Source organism: Ranitomeya imitator, chromosome 8, assembly GCF_032444005.1.
Source record: "Ranitomeya imitator isolate aRanImi1 chromosome 8, aRanImi1.pri, whole genome shotgun sequence".
NCBI lineage: Eukaryota > Metazoa > Chordata > Amphibia > Anura > Dendrobatidae > Ranitomeya > Ranitomeya imitator.
The window spans coordinates 93,817,246-93,832,264 of record NC_091289.1 but is presented as its reverse complement, the minus strand read 5'-3'; positions in this window follow the sequence as shown (position 1 = coordinate 93,832,264).

Sequence of the window (15,019 nt, the reverse complement as noted above, 5' to 3'; positions counted from 1 at the left end):
TCGTTGACAAAGTCTTGGAAAACGGCTGGGGCATTACAGAGCCCGAAGGGCATCACCAGATACTCATAGTGCCCATCTCTGGTGTTAAACGCCATCTTCCATTCGTCCCCCTCACGGATGCAAATCAGGTTATAAGCTCCCCGCAGGTCTAATTTGGTAAATACCTTAGCTCCCCGTAGCCTATCAAAAAGCTCAGAAATCAGGGGCAGCGGGTACTTATTCTTAATGGTGATGGCGTTAAGACCCCTGTAGTCTATGCAAGGACGCAATTCACCATTCTTCTTCTGTACGAAGAAGAACCCTGCCCCTGCTGGTGACACTGACTTCCTAATAAACCCTCTTGCCAAATTCTCCTGGATGTATTGGGACATAGCCCCCGTTTCCGGGAGAGAGAGGGGATAGACACGTCCCCGAGGAGGTTCTGCTCCAGGCAAGAGATCTATAGGACAGTCATAGGGACGGTGAGGCGGAAGGGTCTCCGTGACCTTTTTGGAAAAGACGTCTGCATAGGACCAATAGTATTTGGGGAGAGTAGAGAGATCTGCGGGTATCTCACTGGTGGAAACCTGAACGCACTCTTTCACACATCTGCCCTTACAGGATTCACTCCAACCCAATATCCTCCCAGAGGTCCACTCAATATGTGGGGAGTGGAAACGGAGCCAGGGTATTCCCAGCAGAATCTCATCCATTCCCTCGGGAAGGACAAGAAGGGAAATAATCTCCTGGTGGGATGGGGACATGGCTAACGTGAAAGGGACAGTCTGATGTGTGATCTGTAACGGAAGTGTCGACCCATTCACCACTCTAACGGTTACTGGTTTGGCAAGCATAACCAGAGGTATTGCGTGGCGCAGAGCAAAAGCAGAAGACATAAAATTTCCCTCTGCTCCTGAATCCACACAAAGCTCTACTGTAAGAGTGGATGTGCCTAACAGGATTGTCCCTTTAAAGGACAATTTGGAGGAAAATGCCGCTGTGTCCAGTGAACCTCCTCCAATGGACACTGGACGCGACCGTTTTCCCGACCGCCGTGGACATTTATTAGCGTAATGTCCCGGTTGCTGGCAATTTTTACACACCACAGGTACTCGAGCGGTCTGAGACCTAGGTCCCGCTCGAGAAACCTCCATGGCCTCATGGGAGTCGGACGCCATTACAGGAGATTCTAGAGGTTTGGCAAAGGTGGGAGCCAGCCGAAACCTCTGCTTACACTGGGTCCGCTCCAACCTCCGTTCGTTAAAACGGAGATTGATGCGGGTAGCAATAGTAATAAACTCCTCCAGTGTGGCGGGAATCTCCCTGGTGGCCAAGGCGTCCTTTACATGATCTGCCAGTCCTTTCCAGAACACTGGAATAAGAACTTTATCCGGCCATTCCAGCTCAGAAGCTAGAGTCCGGAATAGGATGGCGAACTGGCTGACCATGGACGAAGCCTGAGTAATTGCCAACAATTGGAGCGCGGTATCGTGGGTGACACGGGGTCCCAAAAAGACCTGCCTCAGAGCGTCCAGGAAGATAGGAGCACTCTGTACCACACGATCACCATGTTCCCAAAGCGGCGTTGCCCACTCCAACGCCCTGCCCGACAAAAGAGATAAAATGAATCCCACTTTCGCCCGTTCCGTAGGAAAACGTGCAGCCAGCAGCTCGAGATGTATGGAGCACTGGCTCACGAATCCCCGACATAGCTTACTGTCACCAGCAAACTTGTCTGGAAGCGGGAGACGGGATAAGGTCGGAGCAGGGGTGGCAGTGGACAAACTGGCTGCAGCTGCACTAGCAGCCTGAACAGCAACAGCAGTCACGTCCACAGCTGAGGTTGCACGCTCTAGAGCCGCCAACCTACCCTCCAACTGCTGGATGTACCGCTGTAGACGCTGACCGTCTGCCATTTACTAGCCAGACCTTTGCGCTAGTGTTATGTTAAGGACCGGCGGAACGCACCAAGTATAGATGATATGACACTAGGTGCGTTCGCAGTCCGAGGTCCACCGTGCAGGTAAAAGACCCTGCTGCTAGTAAGACAGACTATATGGCGGTACTAAGAATACACACATGGGTTAACTTCACCCTGCGTGAAGGAAGCAATCCTGTTGCGTCACAGGAGCGCAGTACCGCACATAGAGCGCGAGCAAGAAGTCAGCGAACTCAACCCCTACACAGGATTGAAGTCCGATTAGACACTTGCTGGCACAACACCGCAACTGGGTGTGTAAGGAAACTTATAAAATAGAATCAATAGGCACGAGAGTGCGTGCGGTGCCGCACTGACGGACACCACTAACCACCCAGGCTTGGGTAAGGAAAGCGCAGAGGAAGCGCACGGCGCCGTACTGGCGGACACAGCAACAGGACGCTGTGATGTGTGTTACGTGCAGATGGTTAGTCGGGCGCTAGATAGCTACCATCATCCGCGAGCAGTCAACAACTCTAGGGAGGGATACTTAGGAGCTTTCATCCATCGACATACATCCATCTACACACACACATAATATCAAGACAATACTAGCGCATGGCCGTGCGGTCATGCGCAGTTTATATAGTTGCAGCACAGGAAGCTGCTACTGAAGTTTTGGCCCTTTCAGGACCTTCCAGAAGGACCAATGGAAAGTGCTGCAGTACCTGAGCATGTTTTGCCCTTTCAGGACCTTACAGAAGGACCAATGGAATGTACTGCAGCACCTGAGCATGTGACCGAACATGTGGCCCTCGACCTCCAATGGGAGACCCTGCCCTGGGCATGCTCAGACAGAGAAAAGCAGGACTTAGATCCAGAAACGTCCACTCGCCGCTGCCCAGCACTGGCTTCAATGGCAGAAGCAGGAGAAGCAGCAGTAACTCTTCGCACAGAGTCAGACTGAGCGAGACGCTGGGATCGACGTCCCTGCTGAGCAGACTCCACTGCGACTGGAGAAGAATGGGAGACCGCAGCAGAGACGGATCGAGATTCCCCCTGTGCAGCAGAGGAAACTCGACTCCTAACAGACCCTTTCTGAAAATTGCCGCCAAAGCATCATCATTCCATTTAGTCAACACAGACCATTTTCTAAATTTCTGACAATACAATTCTGCCGCCTCTTGACCCTGAGACAGGGCCAACAAGGTCTTCTCCGCTTGATCTACAGAATTCGGTTCATCATATAATAATCCTAAAGCCTGAAAAAAGGAGTCTACATTAAGCAAAGCCGGATTCCCAGATTCCAAGGAAAATGCCCAATCCTGTGGATCGCCACGCAGCAGGGAGATGACGATTTTAACCTGCTGAATGGAATCACCGGAGGATCGAGGTCTCAGAGCAAAAAAAAAACAGTTTACAGTTGTTTTTAAAACTCAAAAATTTGGACCTGTCACCAAAAAACAAATCAGGAGTAGGAATCTTCGGCTCTAAAACAGGAGTCTGAACAATATAATCAGAAATACCCTGTACCCTAGCAGCAAGCTGGTCTACACGAGAAGCTAATTCCTGAACATCCATGCTAGCACAAGACTCCTCAGCCACCCAGAAAAAAAGAGGGAAGAGAAGACAAAGCAGACTGGAGAAAAAAAAATTGGCTCAACACCTTTCTTCCCTTCTTCTGAGATGCATTTAACTCATTATTGGCCAGTTGTACTGTTATGATCCGGTGACCTTGGAGTCGCATGAAACTTTCTCTGGAGTAAGTGGTAGCTGTACTGACCGCAAGATCACCGCTAACTGTGCATGGCCAAGGGATAACATTACAGCGCGGGCTCCGTGACAGAACCAAACAACGTTGAGGAGGTGGCGCACGGCACCAAGGGGGTTGGAATGACGGCTGTGCTGTGTCACATTACAAAGGAAAGTCCCACTTCCGGGACGGTTTGATGGTGTGAGGGGACACATTATATGAGTGTGTACTTCAGCGTTTGCAAGGAGCATAATTTTCGGAGCCACAATTTTCCATGTGCAGTATTACTGCTGTACAAGATGGCTCTTTCATCAACAAATGCCTGGGGGGGGGGGGGGTTAAAGGTTCCCTTTCAACTTGCTCCACTGCAGGCTTCGGCCTACACTCTGCTCCTCTTTGATTCCCTGGGTTTCAACACTGTCAGTTGCCACCTGGAAGTGTTGTCTACACAGAAAAAACACTAGCTGATGTGTCAGTGGGGTTCAGCACCGCCAGCTGTTCCCCTGCTGTGTAGTCGGCAACGTGTCCAGCACAAGCCACGCTGGCACAACAGAACAAAAGCTGCCACCAGTGCAGGCTTCGGCCTACACTCTGCTCCTCTCCTCCTCCTGCTGCCCCTGGGCTCAAACACCGCTAGTTTTTGCCCGGAAGTGCTAGCTGCACAGAGAAAAACACCAGCCAATGTGTTAGTGGGGTTCAGCACCGCCAGCTGTTCCCCTGCTGTGTAGCCGGCAACGTGACCTGCAAACGCCACGCAGGCACATGAACTCAAATTAAAGGGACCCTGCCACCCACCCCAAGGTGTTTCTATGTATAACAGCTACCTTGTACAGCAGTAATGCTGCATTTGTACAAGGTGGCTGACTTTTTATCCTTGCCAACGTGGAACTCAACACGTACAAAATGTGTCTCATTGAGACCATTCCACTGTCCCTGAGGTGTGACTTTCCTTTCTAATGACACGCACCACCCCCCTTGGTAGCGCTGCCCGTCTTCTGACATCATTGGTTGGCTGCCTGTGCCTGTGCGTCCGCCCTGCCCGACACAACCCCCCTCGTTGTCTCATATATTTTGGCTGCGAGGGTATGATTGATGGGCATGTGCAGTGCATATGTTCGCCTGTCTTAACTCATCTCCTTCCGCCTTCTTCAGACTGTGCGGCCTCATGGCCGTGGTAGGCGATAAGGGATCAGCTGAGGTCGCCCAGTCTGAAGCAGGTGTAAGGACATGTGTGAGCGGCAAGCATATTTACTGCACAAGCGCACGAATCCCAGCCACGCAGTGTGATTTTTTGAAAACACACTGTGGGTCTGGGATTCATGGCCATTGCTAACCGCACCGGCCAACATGAAATGAGGTGAGAAGACAGGCAGCGCTCACAGCGCATGGCCAAGGGATCACAATAGCGCAGACTCCTGTACAGCAAATAACAACGCTCAGGAGGCTGCGCCCAGCACCAAGGCGTTATTTATGTGCACCTGTGCTGCGTCTCCTTAAAAAGACAAGTCACGCCTCCACTACTCTTTGACAGTATAGTGGGCTAAATATTGTACGTGTTTTATTCAGCGTGTGCAAGGACCAAAATTAATAGAGCAACCTTTTACTTGTGCAGCATTAATGCTGCACAAGGTGTGGCTCTTGTACCTTGCAACACCTGAGGGGGGGGTTAAAGGTTACCTTTGAAATTGGTTCAACTAGGCTTCGGCCTACACTCTGCTCCTCTCCTCCTCCTGCTGACCCTGGGCTCTAACGCCGCTAGTTTTTGCCCTGAACTGCTAGCTGCACAGAGAAAAACACCAGCCAATGTGTCAGTAGGGTTCAGCACCGCCAGCTGTTCCCCTGCTGTGTAGCCGGCATCGTGTCCAGCACAAGCCACGCTGGCACAACTGACCAAAAGCTGCCACCAGTGCAGGCTTCGGCCTACACTCTGCTACTCTCCTCCTCCTGCTGACCCTGGGCTCAAACACCGCCAGTTTTTGCCCAGACATGCTAGCTGCACAGAGAAGAACACCAGCCAATATGTTAGTGGGGTTCAGCACCGCCAGCTGTTCCCCTGCTGTGTAGCCGGCAACGTGACCTGCAAACGCCACGCAGGCACATGAACTGAAATTGAAGGGAGCCTGCCCCCCACCCCCAGGTGTTTCTATGTATAACAGCCACCTTGTACAGCAGTAATGCTGCATTTGTACAAGGTGGCTGACTTATTCTACTTGCCCACGTGGAACTCAACACGTACAAAATGTGTCTCATTGAGACCATTCCACTGTCCCTGAGGTGTGACTTTCCTTTCTAATGATACGCAGCACCACCCTTGGTAGCGCTTCCCATCTTCTGACATCATTGGTTGGCTGGCTGCGCCTGTGCGTCCGCCCTGCCTGAAACAATGCTCCTCGTTGTCTTACTTATTTTGACTGCGAGGGTGTGATTGATGGGCACGAGCAGTGCATATCTTCGCCTGTCTTAACTCATCTCCTTCCGCCTTCTTCAGACTGTGCGGCCTCATGGCCGCGGCATGCGAGAAGGGATCAGCTGTGGCCGCCCAGTCTGATGCAGGTGTAAGGACATGAGTGACAGGCGAAAAAATTTACTGCGCAAGGTCACGAATCCCAGCCCTGTAGTGTGACTTAAAGAAAAGACACTGCGGGTCTGGGTTTCATGGTCATCGCTAACCTGTCATGATTCCAATGGCAGGGAATAACAAAAGGACAAGCACCAACGAGCTCTAGGGTGATGGAACCTGAGCTGACCGCGACCCTAAACCTGAACACACAAATAACAATAGCCGGGGAACGTGCCTACGTTGATCCTAGACGTCTCGCACCAGCCGAAGATCTAACTTCCCCTATTAGAAGAAACACAGACCTCTCTTGCCTCCAGAGAAATACCCCACAGAAATAGCAGCCCCCCACATATAATGACGGTGAAATGAGAGGAAGGCACATACACAGTATGAAATCAGATTCAGCAAAATGAGGCCCGCTAAAACTAGATAGCAGAGGATACAAAAGTAAACTGCGCGGTCAGCAAAAAACCCTTCAAAAAACCATCCTGTAATTACTTGAACTCATGTTCCAACTCATGGAACATGAGGAGCAATTACAGCCCGCTAGAGCAACCAGCAGCAAAGAAACAATTATATGCAAGCTGGACAAGACAAAAATAAATCAAAACGTGGAACAAGAAAATCAAAAACTTAGCTTGTCCTGAAGATTACTGAAGCCAGAAGCTGAGGTAACAAAACACTCTGATAACCTTGATAGCCGGCGGGGAAATGACAAGAAAGCCCGGTTAAATAGGAAACTCCCAAATCCTAATAGAACAGGTGGACACCAGAGACAGCAGAACACAAATCACCCAGTACCATCAGTAACCACCAGAGGGAGCCCAAAAACAGAACTCACAACAGTACCCCCCCCTTGAGGAGGGGTCACCGAACCCTGACGAGAACCACCAGGGCGACCAGGATGAGCCCTATGAAAAGCGCGGACCAAATCATCAGCATGAACATCAGAGGCAACCACCCAAGAATTATCCTCCTGACCATAACCCTTCCACTTGACCAAATATTGGAGTTTCCGTCTGGAAACACGAGAATCCAAGATCTTCTCCACAACATACTCCAATTCTCCCTCCACCAGCACCGGAGCAGGAGGCTCAGGCGAAGGAACAACAGGTACCTCATACCTCCGCAACAACGACCGATGGAACACATTATGAATAGCAAACGATGCCGGGAGATCCAAACGAAACGACACAGGGTTAAGAATTTCCAAGATCCTATAAGAACCGATGAACCGAGGCTTGAACTTAGGAGAAGAGACCTTCATAGGAACAAAACGAGAAGACAACCACACCAAGTCCCCAACACGAAGTCGAGGACCCACGCGGCGACGGCGATTTGCAAACTGCTGGGACAACTTCAAATTGTCCACCACATGACTCCAAATCTGATGCAACCTATCCACCACCATGTCCACTCCAGGACAATCAGAAGGCTCCACCTGACCAGAGGAAAAACGAGGATGAAACCCCGAATTACAAAAGAAAGGAGAAACCAAGGTAGCAGAACTAGCCCGATTATTAAGGGCAAACTCGGCCAGCGGCAAAAAGGTAACCCAGTCATCCTGATCAGCAGAAACAAAACACCTCAAATAAGTTTCCAAGGTCTGATTAGTTCGCTCCGTCTGGCCATTCGTCTGAGGGTGGAATGCAGACGAAAAGGACAAATCCATGCCCATCTTAGCACAGAACGTCCGCCAAAATCTAGACACAAACTGGGATCCCCTGTCAGAAACGATGTTCTCCGGAATCCCATGCAAACGAACCACGTTCTGGAAAAACAGAGGGACCAACTCAGAGGAGGAAGGCAACTTAGGCAAGGGTACAAGATGAACCATTTTAGAAAAGCGGTCACACACAACCCAGATGACGGACATTTTTTGAGAGACAGGGAGATCCGAAATAAAGTCCATGGAAATGTGCGTCCAAGGCCTCTTCGGGATAGGCAAAGGTGACAACAATCCACAAGCTCGAGAACAGCAAGGCTTAGCCCGAGCACAAACCTCACAAGACTGCACAAAAGAACGCACATCCCTAGACAAGGAAGGCCACCAAAAAGACCTGGCCACCAAGTCTCTAGTACCAAATATTCCAGGATGAACTGCCAACGCAGAAGAATGGACCTCAGAGATGACTCTACTGGTCCAGCTATCCGGAACAAACAGTCTCTCAGGCGGACAACGATCAGGTTTACCCGCCTGAAACTCCTGCAAAGCACATCGCAAGTCTGGGAATACGGCCGACAAAATCACCCCATCCCTAAGGATACCAGTGGGCTCAGAATTTCCAGGGGAGTCAGGCACAAAACTCCTAGAAAGAGCATCCGCCTTCACATTCTTTGAACCTGGCAGGTATGAAACCACAAAATTGAAACGAGAGAAAAACAGTGACCAACGAGCCTGTCTAGGATTCAGATGCCTGGCAGACTCAAGGTAAATCAGATTTTTGTGATCAGTCAAGACCACCACACGATGTCTAGCACCCTCCAGCCAATGACGCCACTCCTCAAATGCCCATTTCATGGCCAAAAGTTCCCGATTACCCACATCATAATTCCGCTCAGCGGGCGAAAATTTTCTAGAAAAGAACGCACATGGCTTCATCACCGAGCAATCGGAGCTTCTCTGTGACAAAACCGCCCCCGCTCCAATCTCGGAAGCATCAACCTCAACTTGGAAAGGAAGCGAAACATCAGGCTGACGCAACACAGGAGCAGAAGAAAACCGGCGTTTAAGTTCCTGAAAGGCCTCCACAGCCGCAGGAGACCAATCAGCAACATCAGCACCCTTCTTAGTCAAATCCGTCAAAGGCTTAACAACACTAGAAAAATTAGTTATAAAACGACGATAGAAATTAGCAAAGCCCAAGAACTTCTGCAAACTCTTAAGAGATGCAGGCTGCGTCCAGTCACAAATAGCCCGAACCTTGACGGGATCCATCTCAATAGTAGAAGGGGAAAAAATATACCCCAAGAAAGAAATCTTCTGGACTCCAAAGAGACACTTTGAGCCCTTTACAAACAAGGAATTAGCCCGCAGGACCTGAAACACCTTCCTGACCTGCTGAACATGAGACTCCCAGTCATCAGAAAAAAACAAAATATCATCCAAATACACAATCATAAATTTATCCAGATATTCACGGAAAATATCGTGCATAAAGGACTGGAAGACTGAAGGAGCATTAGAAAGTCCGAAAGGCATTACCAAATACTCAAAATGGCCCTCAGGCGTATTAAATGCGGTTTTCCACTCATCACCTTGCTTTATTCATATAAGATTATACGCACCCCGGAGATCAATCTTAGTGAACCATTTAGCCCCCTTAATACGAGCAAACAAATCAGTCAACAAAGGCAAAGGATACTGATATTTTACGGTAATCTTATTCAAAAGACGGTAATCTATACAAGGTCTCAAGGACCCATCTTTCTTGGCCACGAAAAAAAAACCTGCTCCCAAAGGGGACGAAGATGGACGGATATGTCCCTTTTCCAAGGACTCCTTAACATAATCCCGCATAGCAGTATGCTCTGGCACTGACAGATTGAACAAACGACCTTTAGGAAATTTACTACCAGGAATTAAATCTATAGCACAATCGCAATCCCTGTGAGGAGGAAGCGAACTGAGCTTAGGCTCCTCAAAAACATCCCGATAATCCGACAAAAATACAGGAACCTCAGAAGGAGTAGATGAAGCGATAGAAATCGGAGGTGCATCATCATGAACCCCCTGACATCCCCAGCTTAACACAGACATTGTTTTCCAGTCAAGGACTGGATTATGAGTTTGTAACCATGGCAGACCAAGTACTAGAACATCATGTAAATTATACAACACCAGGAAGCGAATCACCTCCTGATGAACGGGAGTCATACGCATGGTCACTTGTGTCCAGTACTGAGGTTTATTCATAGCTAAAGGTGTAGAGTCAATTCCCTTCAAAGGAATAGGGACTTCCAGAGGCTCAAGACTAAACCCACATCGCTTGGCAAATGACCAATCCATAAGACTCAGGGCAACGCCTGAATCTACATAGGCATCGACGGAAATGGATGATAATGAGCAAATCAGAGTCACAGACAGAATGAACTTAGACTGTAACGTACTAATGGCAACAGACTTATCAACCTTTTTTGTGCGTTTAGAGCATGCTGATATAACATGAGCTGAATCACCACAATAAAAGCACAACCCATTTTTCCGCCTATAGTTTTGCCGTTCACTTCTAGACTGAACTCTATCACATTGCATTGTCTCAAGTGCCTGTTCAGAAGACACCGTCAAATGGTGCACAGGTTTGCGCTCCGGTAAACGCCGATCAATCTGAATAGCCATAGTCATAGACTCATTCAGACCCGTAGGCGCAGGGGACCCCACCATAACATCTTTAATGGCCTCAGAAAGGCCATCTCTGAACTTTGCAGCCAGGGCGCACTCATTCCACTGAGTAAGCACTGACCATTTCCAAAATTTTTGACAATATATTTCTGCTTCATCTTGCCCCTGAGAGAGAGCTAATAAAGCTTTTTCAGCCTGAATCTCTTGGTTAGGTTCCTCATAGAGCAAACCCAATGCCAGAAAAAACGCATCCACATTAAGCAACGCAGGATGCCCTGGTGCCAATGCAAATGCCCAATTTTGAGGGTCACCCCGCAGGAAAGATATAATAATCTTAACCTGCTGAGCAGGGTCTCCAGAAGAGCGAAATTTCAAAGAAAGGAACAGCTTGCAATTGTTCCTAAAATTCAGAAAACTAGATCTATCTCCAGCAAAGAACTCTGGAATAGGAATTCTAGGTTCAGACATAGGAGCATGTACAACAAAATCTTGTATATTTTGAACCTTAGCAGCAAGATTATTCAAGCTGGAAGCTAAACTCTGGACGTCCATGATAAACAGCTAAGGTCAGAGCCATTCAAGGATTAAGAGGAGGAAAAAAAAAAAAAAAAAATCAGCCAGGCTGCAAATAGGGCTAGGCAGCAACCTCAGAGGAGAAAAAAAAAAAAAAATACTTCCTCAGACTACTTTTCCTCCTACTTCAGCCCAAACATTTTGTGGCCGGCTATACTGTCATGATTCCAATGGCAGGGAATCACAAAAGGACAAGCTCCAACGAGCTCTAGGGTGATGGAACCTGAGCTGACCGCGACCCTAAACCTGAACACACAAATAACAATAGCCGGGGAACGTGCCTACGTTGATCCTAGACGTCTCGCACCAGCCGAAGATCTAACTTCCCCTATTAGAAGAAACACAGACCTCTCTTGCCTCCAGAGAAATACCCCACAGAAATAGCAGCCCCCCACATATAATGACGGTGAAATGAGAGGAAGGCACATACACAGTATGAAATCAGATTCAGCAAAATGAGGCCTGCTAAAACTAGATAGCAGAGGATACAAAAGTAAACTGCGCGGTCAGCAAAAAACCCTTCAAAAAACCATCCTGTAATTACTTGAACTCATGTTCCAACTCATGGAACATGCGGAGCAATTACAGCCCGCTAAAGCAACCAGCAGCAAAGAAACAATTATATGCAAGCTGGACAAGACAAAAATAAATCAAAACGTGGAACAAGAAAATCAAAAACTTAGCTTGTCCTGAAGATTACTGAAGCCAGAAGCTGAGGTAACAAAACACTCTGATAACCTTGATAGCCGGCAGGGAAATGACAAGAAAGCCCGGTTAAATAGGAAACTCCCAAATCCTAATAGAACAGGTGGACACCAGAGACAGCAGAACACAAATCACCCAGTACCATCAGTAACCACCAGAGGGAGCCCAAAAACAGAACTCACAACACTAACTGCACCGGCCAACATGAAATGAGGTCAGAAGACAGGCAGCGCTCACAGCGCATGGCCAAGGGATAACAAGAGCGCAGACTCCTGTACAGCAAATAACAACGCTCAGGAAGCTGCGCCCATGCACCAAGGTGTTATTTTGGACACCTGTGCTATGTCTCCTTAAAAAGACAAGTCATGCCTCCACTACTGTTTGACAGTATAATGGGCTAAATAGTGTACATGTTTTATTTAGCGTGTGCAAGGAGCAAAATTAATAGAGCAACCTTTTACTTGTGCAGCATTAATGCTGCACAAGGTGTGGCTCTTGTACCTTGCAACACCTGAGGGGGGGGTTAAAGGTTACCTTTGATATTGGTTCAACTAGGCTTCGGCCTACACTCTGCTCCTCTCCTCCTCCTGCTGACCCTGGGCTCTAACACCGCTAGTTTTTGCCCTGAAGTGCTAGCTGCACAGAGAAAAACACCAGCCAATGTGTTAATGGGGTTCAGCACCGCCAGCTGTTCCCCTGCTGTGTAGCCGGCATCGTGTCCAGCACAAGCCACGCTGGCACAACTGACCAAAAGCTGCCACCAGTGCAGGCTTCGGCCTACACTCTGCTCCTCTCCTCCTCCTGCTGACCCTGGGCTCTAACACCGCTAGTTTTTGCCCGGAAATGCGAGCTGCACAGAGAAAAACACCAGCCAATGTGTTAGTGGGGTTCAGCACCGCCAGCTGTTCCCATGCTGTGTAGCCGACATCGTGTCCAGCACAAGCCACGCTGGCACAACTGACCAAAAGCTGCCACCAGTGCAGGCTTCGGCCTACACTCTGCTACTCTCCTCCTCCTGCTGACCCTGGGCTCAAACACCGCCAGTTTTTGCCCGGACATGCTAGCTGCACAGAGAAGAACACCAGCCAATGTGTTAGTGGGGTTCAGCACCGCCAGCTTTTCCCCTGCTGTGTAGCCGGCAACGTGACCTGCAAACGCCACGCAGGCACATGAACTGAAATTGAAGGGAGCCTGCCCTCCACCCCCAGGTGTTTCTATGTATAATAGCCACCTTGGAAACAGGAACACATGGGCTACTTGCACAGTGAACAAGTCTGTATGATCATGTTCTCACACCACCAAGAAACCTGAAGACACAAAAGAGAATAGTAAAACCAAAAACACTCAGTTTGAAAAAATGTTGCAGTAATCTGCAAGTGCTAGTAAAAGATGTAAAAAACAGGGTATTTGGTTGATACGTTTTTTGCAAAAAATGTATACTAAGCTGCTCTACCAATCTTCACGGTATACCCTTATCAGAGCAGTCCTAACTAATGTATGCAATCCCTATCTGATGTATTTAAAAACCTGATCATCTGTATATAACCTGTGTGAACAGGGTTCAGAGAGGAAAAATCCATGTGTGCATACAGGGTAGAACAGCTTTTGTGCAGATAGGGATTGCATACATTAGTTAGGACTGCAAAAAACGTATCAACCAAATACCCTGTTTTTTACATCTTTTACTAGCACTTGCGGATTACTGCAACATTTTTTCAAACTGAGTGTTTTTGGTTTTACTATTCTCTTTTGTGTCTTCAGGTTTCTTGGTGGTGTGAGAACATGATCATACAGACTTGTTCACTGTGCAAGTAGCCCATGTGTTCCTGTTTCCATAATTGTTCTCTTGTGTCTACAAGACTGGGGAGTTCCACCACTCCTCTTGGGCTATCTGCACAAAAGCTGTTCTACCCTGTATACACACATGGATTTTTCCTCTCTGAACCCTGTTCACACAGGTTATATACAGATGATCAGGTTTTTAAATACATCAGATAGGGATTGCATACATTAGTTAGGACTGCTCTGATAAGGGTATACCGTGAAGATTGGTAGAGCAGCTTAGTATACATTTTTTGCAAAAAACGTATCAACCAAATACCCTGTTTTTTACATCTTTTACTAGCACTTGCGGATTACTGCAACATTTTTTCAAACTGAGTGTTTTTGGTTTTACTATTCTCTTTTGTGTCTTCATAATAGCCACCTTGTACAGCAGTACTGCTGCATTTGTACAAGGTGGCTGACTTTTTCTCCTTGCCCACGTTTAATTAAACACGTACTAAATGTGTCTCATTGAGACCATTCCACTGTCCCTGAGGTGTGACTTTCCTTTTTAATGACACGCAGCACCCCCATTGTTAGCGCTGCCCGTCTTCTGACATCATTGGTTGGCTGGCTGTGCCTGTGCGTCCGCCCTGCCCGACACAACGCCCCTCGTTGTCTCATATATTATGACTGCGAGGGTGTGATTGATGGGCACGAGCAGTACATATCTTCGCCTGTCTTCACTCCCCTCCTTCCGCCTTCTTCAGACTGTGCGGCCTCATGGCCGTGGCAGGCGATAAGGGATCAGCTGAGGCCGCCCAGTCTGAAGCAGGTGTAAGGACATGTGTGAGCGGCGAACATATTTACTGCACAAGGCCACGAATCCCAGCACCGCAGTGTGACTTTATGAAAAGGCACTGTGGGTCTGGGATTTATGGCCATCGTTAACCGCACCGGTCAACATGAAATGAGGTCATAAGACGGCCTGCACTAACAGGGTATTGCCAAGGGATAACACAAGAGCGCAGACTACTGTACTGCAAATAACAACGCTCAGGAATCTGCGCCCAGCACCTAGGTGTAAATTTTGACACCTGTGCTGCGTCTTCTTAAAAAGACAAGTCACGCCTCCACTACTGTTTGACATTATAATGGGCTAAATAGTGTACGTGTTTTATTCAGCGTGTGCAAGGAGCAAAATTAAGAGAGCAACCTTTGACTTGTGCAGCATTAATGCTGCTCAAGGTGTGGCTCTTGTACCTTGCAACACCTGAGGGGGGGTTAAAGGTTACCTTTGAAATTGGTTCAACTAGGCTTCGGCCTACACTCTGCTCCTCTCCTCCTCCTGCTGACCCTGGGCTCTAACACCGCTAGTTTTTGCCCGGAAATGCGAGCTGCACAGAGAAAAACACCAGCCAATGT